This window comes from Vespula vulgaris, chromosome 3 (assembly GCF_905475345.1).
Source record: "Vespula vulgaris chromosome 3, iyVesVulg1.1, whole genome shotgun sequence".
NCBI lineage: Eukaryota > Metazoa > Arthropoda > Insecta > Hymenoptera > Vespidae > Vespula > Vespula vulgaris.
Window position 1 is genome coordinate 1931757 of NC_066588.1, and position 13578 is coordinate 1945334.

Genomic DNA, 13578 nt, shown 5'->3' on the forward strand with positions numbered 1-13578 from the left:
TTTTCAAGCTCTCCTACTTTTATTTTTTCCTTGCTCTCACTCTTTCTCTCTCTCTCTCTCTCTCTCTTTCTCTTTTTTTCTGTTTTCCTCTTCGCACGAGAAACGATCGATCACTTCAACCCGCCCACAATCTTTCAACGTGTCACCTTTCGCTAATCTCTCGGTATCTAAAATTAAGTTTAATTCGACGTGTGTGTAATAGAATATTTTTCGCGTCTCATCATATCTCGTAGATATTAAGTCAACTGGTGTCTCGATGAAAGTGAACGATTTATCGTTGACAATATAATACATTACACCGTTAACGCATTTGTCAGAGAAAGAAAGGAAAAAAAGGAAAATAAAAAAAAATGTTTCTTCCTCTCGTTAACGACGGACCATCGTATTTTTTCATTCGTGAAAATAAACGATGCACTCTCTCTCTGGCACGTAACCGATGAGAGCTTGCCATTTCGGTTGACGAACGAATGACATCGTTGTTTATAAAGCCGAACATTAAAGTTATATTTCTCGCTCTCTTCCGTCTTCGTCAGAAGTGTAAAAATGTATCCTAAATTTAAACGAATTCGTGCTTTTACGTCGTCCGGGCTTTCTGAAAGCGTTGCCCGTATATTTTTCCACATTCAGGTAGGTATCTTTGCGAGCGATGTTCCTCCCTCTCTCTCTCTCTCTCTCTCTCTCTCTCTCTCTCTCTCTTCCTATTTCCTTCTTTCTCGGCAGCACCGCCGGCAATTGATCATCTCACGTACCACCCACCGCTCGAGCTACGTCGAGAGTATTTTTCACGCTGGTAGAATTGTTTTCACGCCGACTCCTCCCAGAACACATAGATATCTACATATGTATATGCATAGGTACACATATGCATTTATACATGCATACATAGATCGAAGGATGTAACGCGAAACTTTAGCTGTTTACGCTGACGCCCATCGGCAGCGTTAAACAAAAATATAAGGGGAAATCTTTGAAATGGATTTAAACGCGTTAACGTGGGAGTATCTACCATGAGAGAGAACAATCGTGATACGCTCGTTTGTTGCTCGACAGGACGATATTTCGTGAGAAGGCAGGACTTAATTACCTCGTCTATTTGTTCTCGGGTTATCCAATTAAGATTAGCTCCTTAGTCGAGCGGTTCACGAGCAGGTCGACCTTAATTTCCTACGTCAACCTCGATTCCTCCTTCGTTTCGTAAGCTCCCATTAAGCTTTGTAAAGGTAGATGTAATATGCGCGTCGCGTGAGATATCAAACGGCTGTTACAAACTACGTTGACTGTATTATTTAATGCTTTGTTGAAAGATATTAGAGAGTGCCGTGAGGTATTAGCGGAGCGTTGATTACCGACGACCTCGAATGAGTACTTTATTATGCTTACCTAAACCTCCATTTTTCTTCTTATAAAATATTAAAAAGAGGTAGTACTTTGTGTTCGAGAAAAAAGAAAAAAGAAGAAAGAAAGAAAAAGGAAAAGGAAGAGTTTCTTAGTAGACTTTTATAGAAAGATCGATAAATCGAAACGTTATCGCGTCGAATAAGAATATCTTTGAGAACATCACGCGATTTTAACGTCTTCCTTCTTATCTCCCAAGAGATCACCGTGCTACCGTTAACGTCGGAGACCGTTAAGTGAAACACCGTGTTGCGAGGATGCATGATCGATTCTCGATTCTCAACGCGATTTGAATTCTCTCGGATTAATCGTATTGACGAATGCGAGTGTTACGTAAGACGGATTATAAGCGAGGGATGTGACGTTAAACGAACGATGGTGTAACGAAGGTTCGCGTGTCAAAATCCTGATGGGAAAGCAATCGATGAGATCTAACGCAGGACGCATTTTAAACAATAATCTCGAAGGAAGAGTCGATAGATCGGGGAAGGTAACAACAAGGAACATCGACGGAAATCTTATGCAACACGGGAATGCACTTTACGGATCAACGTCGTCCTCCTTAGCAGCCAACACTGTGTCTCCATTCATCAAGATTCCCAAACTCGTCGGTGTCCTTCGTCGTGCGCGTATACTGATTAATGATCGTGAATATTCGAGATCGGTCTGAGCGCCGGCGCGTCTCGAATTATTTTGCTCGGACGGTTTGGTTGGGTAGGGTTCCATTCGCGAAATCCAATCGATGTCCGTCCATCTTCTTCTTCGAGAAGAGTCAGGGCCGTTTCTCAGCAGCTTCTTTCAATCAACGTCGATTAATCTCGATTTGGAGGTTTGCCTCGGTCCACACCCTCTCTCTCTCTCTCTCTCTCTCTCTCTCTCTTTCTCTTTCTCCCTTTTCCTTTTTCTCTTTTGCTTTCAGCTCCTCGTTGTCGTCATCGTCCCTCCTTCATCTTCTTCGTCCACTTCCTTCTTTTCATTTCTTTTTCTTCTTCCTCTTCCAACAGCAGCAGCAAGAGCAACGTGTATCGCGGTGCTGTAACAGAGTACAGGGCGGAGAAGAGCACATAATTATTCATCAGGGTCTTTACCTAATTCCTGCTCGTTAATCACCGTCTCTCTCCAAGAGAAAGAGAAGACCAAGGAAGAAGGCTAAAGAAAAAAGTCGAGACTCCTTCAAAGGGTCGATGACTTCCGCGAGATCGAACCTTTCGGTTTCCTTATTGAAACGTACTCGATGGACGTTTCTCATTGTTTCTCACCCGTAGGTGTCGCTTTGTCTTCGAGCATCGTCGCTTTGTCGTCGACCAATGTCGATCCTATTTGCTTTCTACGAATCCACCGCAAATCCTATTTTCCTCGAGGAAGATGAAGGAAGCAATCGGAAGGAATATTAGAGGATAGCAAGGTGATTTATGAGGAATTACGAGACAGCTGACATCCTGTAAATGCTTTACTTTCGTCGCTTATTTTATTCATTTATTCATACATTTTCTTGTTCTTTTTCTTTTTCATACATTTTCTTGTTCCTTTTACGTCAGACGGTTATAATCAATTAGGGCGTAACGCAAAACGGAGGATTTCTCTTGTCGGAAAAAAAAGTCGAAAACTTTTTAAATCCGTGTTATCGACGATAACGAAGTGTCGTTTCGAAGCACCGATGTTCGAATTTAAACCTGGCTTCTACGATATCATCCAGCTTGCGTAAAGTCTCGAATCTCTCGAATGCGTATATGGACGAGAGAAGAGATAGAGAGAAGCGTTAACCTTGCGCAGGAACGACAGAAAATTATTGGAGCACTCCCGGTAAGAGTAAAATTATTGGCACGCTTGGATCCGTGCTAAAATTGCCACTCGTGACTTTTTGTTCTGGACGGTGGACGATAGTCGTGCGAGAGTAAAATCGCAGGTACTCGATCCGGTTTCAACGATAGGGATCCTACAGTGCAATGGATGGGCTTTAACATCGAAACGATTCAGAGGAGAAACGGTTGCGTACTGGAAGGTACGAAAGTGACGCTCGTAAATGAAGCTACGTCGATCCTCCTTCTTCTCTTTTCGTTGTATAAATGAAAATCTCAATGTTTCGTAGCTGGCAAACCTTTCGATGATAGCCTTGCCAAGTTTCGTTTTATAAACGAATTTATATTTTACGGTTTGCACCGAACTACAAGTTTATTTTTAACGACGTTAATTACTTTGCTTTTTAATTATAATGTCGAGTGATAAACGATGTGCTTTGAAATTCTTTTTATATATTTTGTCTTTTCTCTTCTTTCTCTCTCTCTCTCTCTCTTCTTGGTCACTCCTGCCTTTTCACGCGTCGTTGCTTTTATCGGAGCCAAGGAACTTTTTTAAAAAGCCTTGATCCTCTCGACGAATCACAACTCGTAATAAAACGATCCTTTGAGTATGTCCTCTTTTCTATGTCGTCAAGATAGAAAGTCGTAAGAAAGATAAAAGCAGAAAAGTAAGGGAAAGAGAGAGAGAGAGAGAGACAGAGAGAAAAAATTGTTCGCTGCGAGTAGTACAACGACAAAAGTTACAGTCTCCTTCCTTCCTCTTTTTAGACAGAGGAAACGAAAGCTCTTTCTTTCCAGGAACATCTACCACTCGAAAAAGAAAATCGAGCGTAGGAGACGACGACGCGTCGACGACGTGGATGCCGAAGAAGAAGAAGAAGAAGAAGAATAAGAAGAAGAAGATGAAGAGGAAGAAGAAAGAGTAGACAGCGAAAGGAAGAGTAAAAAATTGTTGCGGAAAGATACAAAGATAGTGAGACAGAGAAGGGGGGATAGCGAAGGGGAGAGAGAGACTAAGAGAGAGATGGAGAGAGTGAGGAGAGCGAAGAATAAGGAGCTTAAAAAAAAAAAACAAAAATGAAGAAAAAGAAGAAATAAAAGGAAAGAAATGAAAAGAAAAAAGAGAGGACGAGGAGTCGTAATAAAAAAAGGAAAGAGAACAGACAGAGGGGTAAGTGAATCGAAGGAAACTATTGTACTCGAACTGTCACCATTTTGACCGGCTTCCATCTTGCGGACCAGAAATCGCTTTTATCGTGACGTTCCTCTGATATCTTCCCTCCTGCGTTTTTTCGCGTTCGAATTCTTATCGAAGAAATGTCGTTGATGTTTTTTCTCAAGAAAAAAGTACAAATCCTTTTTCTCTGTCGATCAATGCCTTCTTCGAACTTCTTTATCCAATTTTTCTTTCGATTCCTCTCCTCTTGCTTTGTCTCTCTTTCTTTTTTTTTTTTCTTCTTTCCTCGACTTGTAATTCACTCATCCTGTCTTCTTTCAATCTTAACGCCCATGCATGTGATCGAAGAAATCCGCACTCCATTCTCCGACTCTATTTCGCTCCTTTTTTTCCTTTTTCTGTCCCAAATCTCCTTTTGACTTGGAACCTTTTTCTTTTGCTTCTCAATCTTTGCCATCTTCTCCGGTCTATAAGTCTCTCTCTTTCTCTTTCTCTCTCTCTTTTTTTCCATCTATCTTTCTCACACTCACATAATCTTTTTCCCAAGGAAGGACGAAGGACACTCGTCGCCTCTCATTCGACTCACTATGGACCAATTAATTCTGGCCGTCCACGAAACTGCATCCGCTTAAACCCCGTGAAAAGAAAGATCGAGCGACCCGAGAGAGAGAAGGAGAGAGAGAAAGAGAATCCCTTAGAGTATATTCTCTTATTTTCTCTCTCTCTCTTTCCCCAATTAGACACGGATATGTAACCGCCGGTAAATTAACTCCGCGCGACTCGCGTCATGCGTGAGATTGATCGTCGAGTTTCTTGGCGAGACAGGAAGATTCTTTCCTTCTCTCTTTCTCTCTCTCTCTCTCTCTCTCTCTCTCTCTCTCTCTCTCTCCCTATTTCTCTTATTCTTGGCGTGAAGGTTTTCACAGAGAAACGTACCCTGTTCTTGCGCGTTTAAACGCGTGCCAGCATCACGAAGTAGGACGCTTTGTGCTCGTGACACATCGACGACGGAGAAAAATCGTGCGCCTAGACACAATCTCAAAGAAAGAATAGAAAGAAACTTTTTATGTCCTCGCCGAGATACTACGCCTGAAGTCATGCGTTAATTTCACAACGATCGTCTATGCGTCATTAATTAATAAGAGATCAAAAGAGAGTATTAAGGTCGATAATTTGATCGTTAGGGGAGAAATTTAATCGATTCCATTATCCCTCTTCTACGTTCAAATTAATTGTTATGTTTCTTCGTTTGATTAAAGTTTCAGGTCTAATGGTCGCTACCACGTTCTTCCTTTCTGTTTCTCCCTCCCTCCCTCTCTCTTTCTTTATTTCATTCTTGTACTCTTCCTTTCATTTTTCTCTCTCAGTTTTCATTAACTGTAGCAAGTAGCTTCAGAGATATTCGCGAAGGTCGGAAATGTTTCTAAGAAGAAACTCTCGTCGCGGAAACGATGCCATTCTTTCTTTCTTTCTTCTCTCCTCCTCTCTCTCTCTCTCTCTCTCTCTCTCTCTTTCTTTCTCTCTCTCTATGTAACATCGTTCGCCTGTACGAATAGAAATCGCGAAAAAATATAAAGGTATATCCCGTCACATTTGGATTCTCTCGAATGTACTGAATATAGGAGAGAGAGAGAGAGGAGGGGGGAGGGGAAGAGAGGAAGAGAGATAGAGAGAGAGAGAGAGAGAGAGAGAGAGAGAAAAAGGCAGGGAGTTTTCTATGGAAAGAGCGGAATCGTGCGCAGCCTGATTACACCATAAATCGAATCTCGGCCAACCGCGTGGTACCTCGGATTAAATGAAATTCCTATGCCATCTCGTATATCTTTCCGGTTTGCTCTGGTGGTCGGTTCGACAAAGAGTAGGTACCGAACGCTCGTTTCCTGTTTGCTTCATTCTAGTCATTGCACGAAATATGTGCCCACGGGTAGGAACTTAAAATATTTGCAAAATATTTACGATCACATTGTTCTCAATTACATTTAAAAACAAAATTGAAATGTATAATGATATTGGTACTGAAATCGTTCCATATTCTTTCTCTGAATAAAATCAATCGATTTAACGAAATTTGTATTCCGTCACGACAGTGATACCGATTAAATATACGAGATTGGTTTCGAACAAGGTACCAAGGAGAGAAAAGTCGATGTTAAAGAGCGAAACGTAGCTCAAAAGTCCTTATTCGAGTTTTCGAAAGGATTCAGAACGTGGGACTGCGTAGGCTAAGAGATGCCACCGAAGTATCAGACTTTCGAAAGTTTTTAACGAGCTTTCTTGGTCGCCTTTTCCACAGGATCGTAAAAGTGTTTACTTTGTTAAAAGAGAGAGAGAGAAGGGAAGAGAGAAAGAGAGAAGGAAAAAGAGAGAAAGAGAAAGAGAACAAGAATACGCTGGTACCCGTAGACGAGGAATCTTGTGGTTTGCTATCGTTTAGTTATTTGTCTTCTTCCCGTTGGGTCACTGGCGAAAAAGGTACTTCGGAATTAAATGCACAACACTGAGAAACTGCCATCCGATCGTTTGTCTTTGATACCTCGAGACACGACGTTAATTGAACTGATAAATTAAATTTCAACGCGGAGAACACGCGAGATAGATAGAGAAAGAGAGAAAGAGAGAAAGAGAGAGAAGATAAGAGGGAGAGAAGCAATTAAAATTAAGAGCGGACCACGATACTGAGCTTCTTCTCTTTTTTTTTCTTCCTTTGCTTTCTCCCATTCTGTCGCTCTCTCTCTCTCTCTCTCTCCCCCTCTCATTCTTTCTTTCGTGCTCGTGTAAAGAAACAAACTTGAACTCGAACCGAGTTTTAATACCGTCCTCGAAGTTTATAATCATTTTCTTATTTTTCTCTTTGCTCGGCAAACAGAGTCTTGCCTCGTTGAAAAATGAAGAACGAAGCAAGGAGTTAGAGGCCGTCTACGTTCCCTTCGCGAAGCTTGTACTTACTTGGACCTACACGCGGCTTAGCAGTAAGTAATTTCACGCTCAAGGATACAATGGCTGTAAATCACGTAAGTTGTATCCTATGTTCATAGAGTAGACCCACCTGAGATGCGTATCGTAAATTTCGCGGTCTTGTGACGTGCCGTAAAGTAATGAGAAAAGTTTCCATTATCGAGACCTCCAAAGCAGGATCACGTTTGATCTCGCTTTCGTTGCATAATTTCTAAGAGAAATAGATACGCCGATCTTGTCGAACTTAATTATTGATCCTTATTAGTATCGAAGTAGCGTTTAGGAATGTTTTACTCTCGTGTTGAAATCGATGAAGCGAAAAGAAGAGAATCGTGACGGGACGTTAATCCTTGGACGGTCCGAAAGCTCGCGTATTTGTCGTGCTAATGTCATAGGAAAGAGCTGAAAGGAGGATAGAGACAAAGAGAGAAAAAGAGACAAGGGTACAGGAAGGAGGAGTGAAGGGTGAAAGAGCAAAGAGAACGGAAGAAAAAGGGGTGGAGGGGCGGTGGCAAGGGGGGTGAAATGGAAGGGGAAGTTGCGTGACGACTAGGGTGATACCAGGGTGACCCTCTCGCGCGAATGTCCGACCCTTTGTTTGAGTTCTGTCAGCCGAGATACATTTTCCGTTTCGCGCGAAGGGTGCAAAAGCGATTGTTCGATGCCAGAAGCCGGCGAGCAAGCGAGCAAAAGTCTTCTCCGTCTCTTCGCTGCACTTACGCGCATTATCAGACCCTATTTTCTGCTTCTTTTCTCGTACACGATCCCTCGTAAGCTCGATTCAGATCCACGACGCCGTGAAAATCGCCCGTATCGTAGCCACGATCCTCTGTGCTGCCAAAGCACAGAGAGAAAGAGAGAGAAAAGAAAGTACGAGTCGCTTTGTACTCCTTTGAACTTTTTTTACTTTGGTTCTCGCATTTAACGACCGGATTTCATTCGACGTTTCAAGAGCATCATCGTCGAAGTTACGCGCTTTAATAGTTACCATTCTATCTACTACTTTCAATTGGATTTATCTCGAGCCCGCTTTTAAGCTTCCTTTATTATTCAACGTGTGCGAAGAATTACATCGATCGTAGATTTTCGATACACGTAGAGCAGATCGACGAGCCCGTGTAATCCTATGCCGTCTAATCGGGCATAGACTATCGCGAGAATCGGTTGTTGCTGAAATCGGTATTAACGTTCCTCGATTATGTAAAGCTCGCGCGATTATGGAGATCGAATAGTAGACGAGGTAGGCAAGCACGAGCACGTGCGCTTGTCCTTGTGCGACGAGCTTGACGCGCGAAGAGGGTCGTGGGAGAGTGGAAAGGGTGCTGAGTGAACGCAAGCTTCTCCTCTCTCTCTCTCTCTCTATCTATCTCTGTTTCTCTCCTTCTCTCTACCCCCCCCCCCCCCCTCTCTCTCGCAATTCCCGTAAATTAAAGGACAATCGAGCCCAGGTCACTCCCCATTGTTACTGGCTCTGCTTCGTACGCTACGGCCGGACAATGCGCATCCACTGAGATTCACCCTCGTATTTCATGTAACTGCCAAACGCTCGTGGCTTCCGACCTGAAAGAGAGAGAGAGAAAGGCGAGGTGAGAGGATGGGATAAATAAACGGGTGGTTACGTTCCTTGTTAGCGACAAGTAGCTTTTGGATTCGTCAAGAATTTAGGGAACACGAAAATTCACGAGAGTACTCGAGTTAGAAGTGTCTTCGTGAAACATTGACATTGTCGATTTTTTCAAATCGTATTACTTTGAATTCTTCTGGGCAAAGAGTATATTTCGATAGAAACGATTCGACTCGATATTAATTTCAGAGTTATCCCTATAAAATGATAAATTTCGTATCTTAGGATTTCTCGAGGGAAAAAGAAAAGAAATAGAAAAAAGTAGATGACAAAATACGATGACAGTAAAAGCGAAAGTTGTTATGTTTCGATCTAGTAACAGATAAACTCTTAGAAAGGAAACGAGAAATATGTGTTTCGAGCTTGTTACACTGTTCGTTGAACGTAGGAAGTTTCGGGACCTGTAGTTTCGATGGTACCACCTGCCACTTAAGGGAAAGCTTGAATTTACACAAGAGCCGTTCGACGTTTGAGCGAACGAAGGCGTCGAGATCTCAGCAGATCTTGGTTTACCTCGAAATCGCGACGGTTTGAGTCGAGTTACCGTTTCGGGCTTTGATCTTCGAACTTTATAAGTCGCAGGAGAGTATCTCGTTTCTACAGCAGCAATTGATTGGGCAAACTTTCCTCCGAGTTCCCGGATGCTCGGAGTCGCTTGTAAACTTGCTTTCGATCTTACTTCAAGATAAACGGACACGCGTACCTAATCCTTCATTTTCATGAACAAACAAACATGATAATAAATAAGTGAGAAAATAATTATACAACTAATTTTTCTTTTTTTCTTTCTCTCTCCTTCTCTCTCTCTCTCTCTCTTTTCTGTTTTCTGAAACACCATAGAAGCACGTTAGATATCGTGCTCTATTAAGATCCGTCAAATCCATGGCAGAGCGATTAGAAGAGGCCCCCGGTCATGGCACGCGCGTCAAATAAATCTGGGATCAATAAATTAGCGGCCGGTTAAAGCTCGGCCTCCAACTTTATCTCTGGCGCGGCATCAGCGAGAGCGGTCGAGCGAACGCAAAAGGGAGGTCCGTAAGAGTTGGAAGGACTTTCTATAGAAGTAGGAGGTAAACGATGTTGGTGATGGTGATGTTGGTGGTGATGGCGATGGTAGTGGTGGTGATGGTAAAAGGGAAGGGCAGCGCAAAACGGAAGCTAGCCTCAATAAAACACTCGGCACAGCCAGCGCTCTTACGTTTACGTCTGCGTTTGCGCTCGTTTCTCCGCTCGCTAATCTGCATTTTAAATGTCCGCACCCTCTCTTTCTCTTTCTCTCTTTCTCTTTTTTCTTTTCCTCTTTTTCTCTTTTTGATTCTGTATCTCTCTTTTTCAAGTTCGTACCTACCGATAACAGTGAGGCCAAGCCAGCACCCTCGACTCATGATGATACGAGATTCTCTCTCTCTTTCTTTAAATCTAACTCTCTCTCTCTCTCTTTCTCTCCGTCTCTTTTTCTTTCTATCTCTATTTATCTATCTTTTTCTATCCTTTTTGAAAGCACCGCTCGCCACTGTCTTGTCCGGATGCACCGGCGGATGCTTCGCGAGTACGTAGCCATTTTCCTCGAGGAGATAAAAATATCTGCCACCTACCCTTGGAACGAGGCACCCTTCAGGCAGACGCGATTGTTGAGCTCGCTGCCGCATAAACGAGAGCGTCCTGTCCACGCCAGACGTCCACGCGTATTCTTCTTCTTCCTCTTCCTTTTCTTCCACTCTTTCTCTCTCTCTCTCTTTCTGTCCGTCTATATATTTATTATATATATATATATATATATACCTCTTTCTCTCATCGTGCCATTGTTCCTTCGCTTTATCGTTGATTACGAGCGACGATATTAATATCCTCGATCGTAATTCTCCGACTAATTTCTCATCATTACGAGCCATTAAAACGATCTTCATCGAAGAACATCCTCCTGCTTACGAAGCCCAACGTTTTTCTCAAGCATCTTTATTGTCAGTTTCAGAAGGTTTAAGAGGAAAGTGTCGCGAAAGGTTTTCGGTTGAGCGTTAGGAAAGCTTCCGTGGCTAGACAGAATCTCTCCGGAAATGAGACGTCGCAGCTACGTGGAAGACATAAATCCCCATCTCCGGTGGCTCGACCTGAAGAAACGTTCGATTTTATGGTCGCCTTGGATTCAATGGAACAAGAGTTACGACGACGTACCGAATGCATCGTTGAAAGGGGCACGGATGGTTGGATGGGCGCGGGATGGAGGAGGGGGAGGGCAGGGGTGTGGCGTGGTTTCAGTGGGTGGTTTAGGGGAAGATAGTCAGGAACGAACGGGAAGATGAGTCAGAGACATTCGGCTCGTTGGCTAAATGGCAGAAGATCGTCCTGGCGGCTGCGAGCAAAAAGCTTCCAACTCCTTTCAATCTTCTCTTTCTTTGTCTATTTCTTTCTTTCCCTTTCTCCCTCTCTTTCCTTCCCTCTCTCTCTCTCTCTCTCTCTCTTTCTCTCTGTCTATCCCTTTCTTTCTCTTCTTCTGTCTCTCCTTCACCCTCTTTCTTTTACTCGCAAGACTTTAATTCCACGAGCGTGCATCGGAACTCGCAAAAGCGTGGAGAGAAAGATAAAGGGGCCGTCTCTTGATTTCTCTCTCTCTCTCTCTCTCTCTCTCTCTCTTTCTCTCTCTCTGTCTTAATCCCTCGAAAGTTCGTGAAAATTCAAGAATCTTACGAATCCTACCTAGTAAGTATCTTGCTTGTGCGCGAAGGGAGATACTCGTTTCTTTTCTCTTTCTTTTTTCTTCCTTCTTTTTTTTTCTTTCTTTCCTTTTTTCTTTATTTCTTAACAAGGAAAGATCCGGAAGGGAATCTCACTTTGTCAAAGAGAAAGGAAAAATTTATTTCGACTTGAAGTCGAAGACGATCGCTTCATTACGTTCGATAACTGATTTCTACGTTAAAATGTCCTTCGCACCTCGAGCTTTGTCCCGTTGTTAACGCTTCGATGCTTTCCAGAAAGCTTTATTCTTCGTCGGATCTGTTACGAGGTGTCGACTAATACCAAGATATATAACGTAGTTGCACACAAACATGCAGATAGAGAAAAAAAAAGGAAGAAAAGAAATAAGAAAAAAGGAGGAGAGAAAAGAACGAGAAAGAATGTTCGTGAGAGAAACTGCACGGACTTATCACGATCCTCTTGGGACTGGCGAGGAATCAAAGGGTGTTTCCTTCCTTCGTACTCGTTCTATTTCTCTTTTTTTCTTCTCTCTCTCTCTCTCTCTCTCTCTCTCTCTCTCTCTCTCTCTCTCTCTCTCTCTCTCTCTAAAGCCTATCTTTCTCCTCCGTTGACTTGTGTCGCGCGCGTGGCTGTCATGCTACTGGCACGCAGACAATGCCTTTTCGCGAGTGGCTGCACTATTCGCGAAAAAGAGAGACTCGGCGAGCGGAAAGCTAGTCACCCCTTTTGTTTTCCAACCTCTGTCGTATCTTTTGAGAGTTCTAAGAAAGGATTCGTTCTTACATAGGTAGTCTGAACCGTGCGTAACTCCTTTTCCTGTTTCCTGAGACCGAAACTAACTACCAGCTGACTTCTTTAACGCGGGACGATAAATCATTCGTTAAATTAAGACGTAACGGTTGACTCCAAGCTGCAACGTCTACGATGATGTTTAAAATCACGCGAAGAAAAGATCGGATTATGTTTGCCAAGTATAAAAAGAACTTAATATCCTACGAGTTTCTCTAGATTCTATTTTCTTCTTCAAAAAAGAAAAAATAAAGAAATAAAGATATAAAAAGTAAGAAAAAGTTCGTACTACCGGACGACACGACTTCGTTCTCTCGTTTTGCGCGGTTAACATTACGGCGACTAGCTAGGTAAATCGAATGAAACTAAGATTGCAACGTCCGGGAGTTTAGAGTAAAACTCCGTTTCGGAGTTGTCGGGGAAACAATTCGCTACCGTATCCATCAGTGCCAAGCGTACCTTCTTGGAACATGTTCGTACGAAGTACACGTCTTTTACACGAGGAAACGTCCCTCGTAGATAGGGATGCTGAGAAATAAGAGAGAGAGAGGGAGAGAGAGAGAGAGAGAAAAAGAGAGAGAATGAAAGAGGAAGAGACCGGTGAGAGAAGGCGAACGCGACAATACTTTCAGTAACAGGAGCTCGATCAGATAGGGATAGTACCTACGTAGGAACTTGATGCACAGAAGCTGTCTATCTGTCCAAGGCAGACAATACGAGATCCTACGACAGACGTAGCCAAACCGCGCCCCTTTCATGTACCACTGATTGATACCCTTGGTTCTGTCCGACGTGGGGACGTGAACGTAGTAATGTCGTCCTCGTCGCTAGTTTCCTACGGCCACATTATCAGCGCCAGATTCGAGATATACCGGCTAATGGAGTACGCGAATCACTTTACGCCACTGACAAACGTCAAGTGAAATTGTTCGTGCGAGTTAGACGACCTATTCACTTACAATACGACACCTGGAATATTAAGTCTCCTTTACCAGTTAATTCTGCAAAATTTCCTTTGATATATTTTAAACGAGTTTGTCATAAATTTACACGATTGCTAGGAATCCCTTTTTCTTGCTAATTTCTACTTGATCGTTTCGTTTTAATTCCGATAAAATATATTTGAGAAATGTTACCATTTGTTT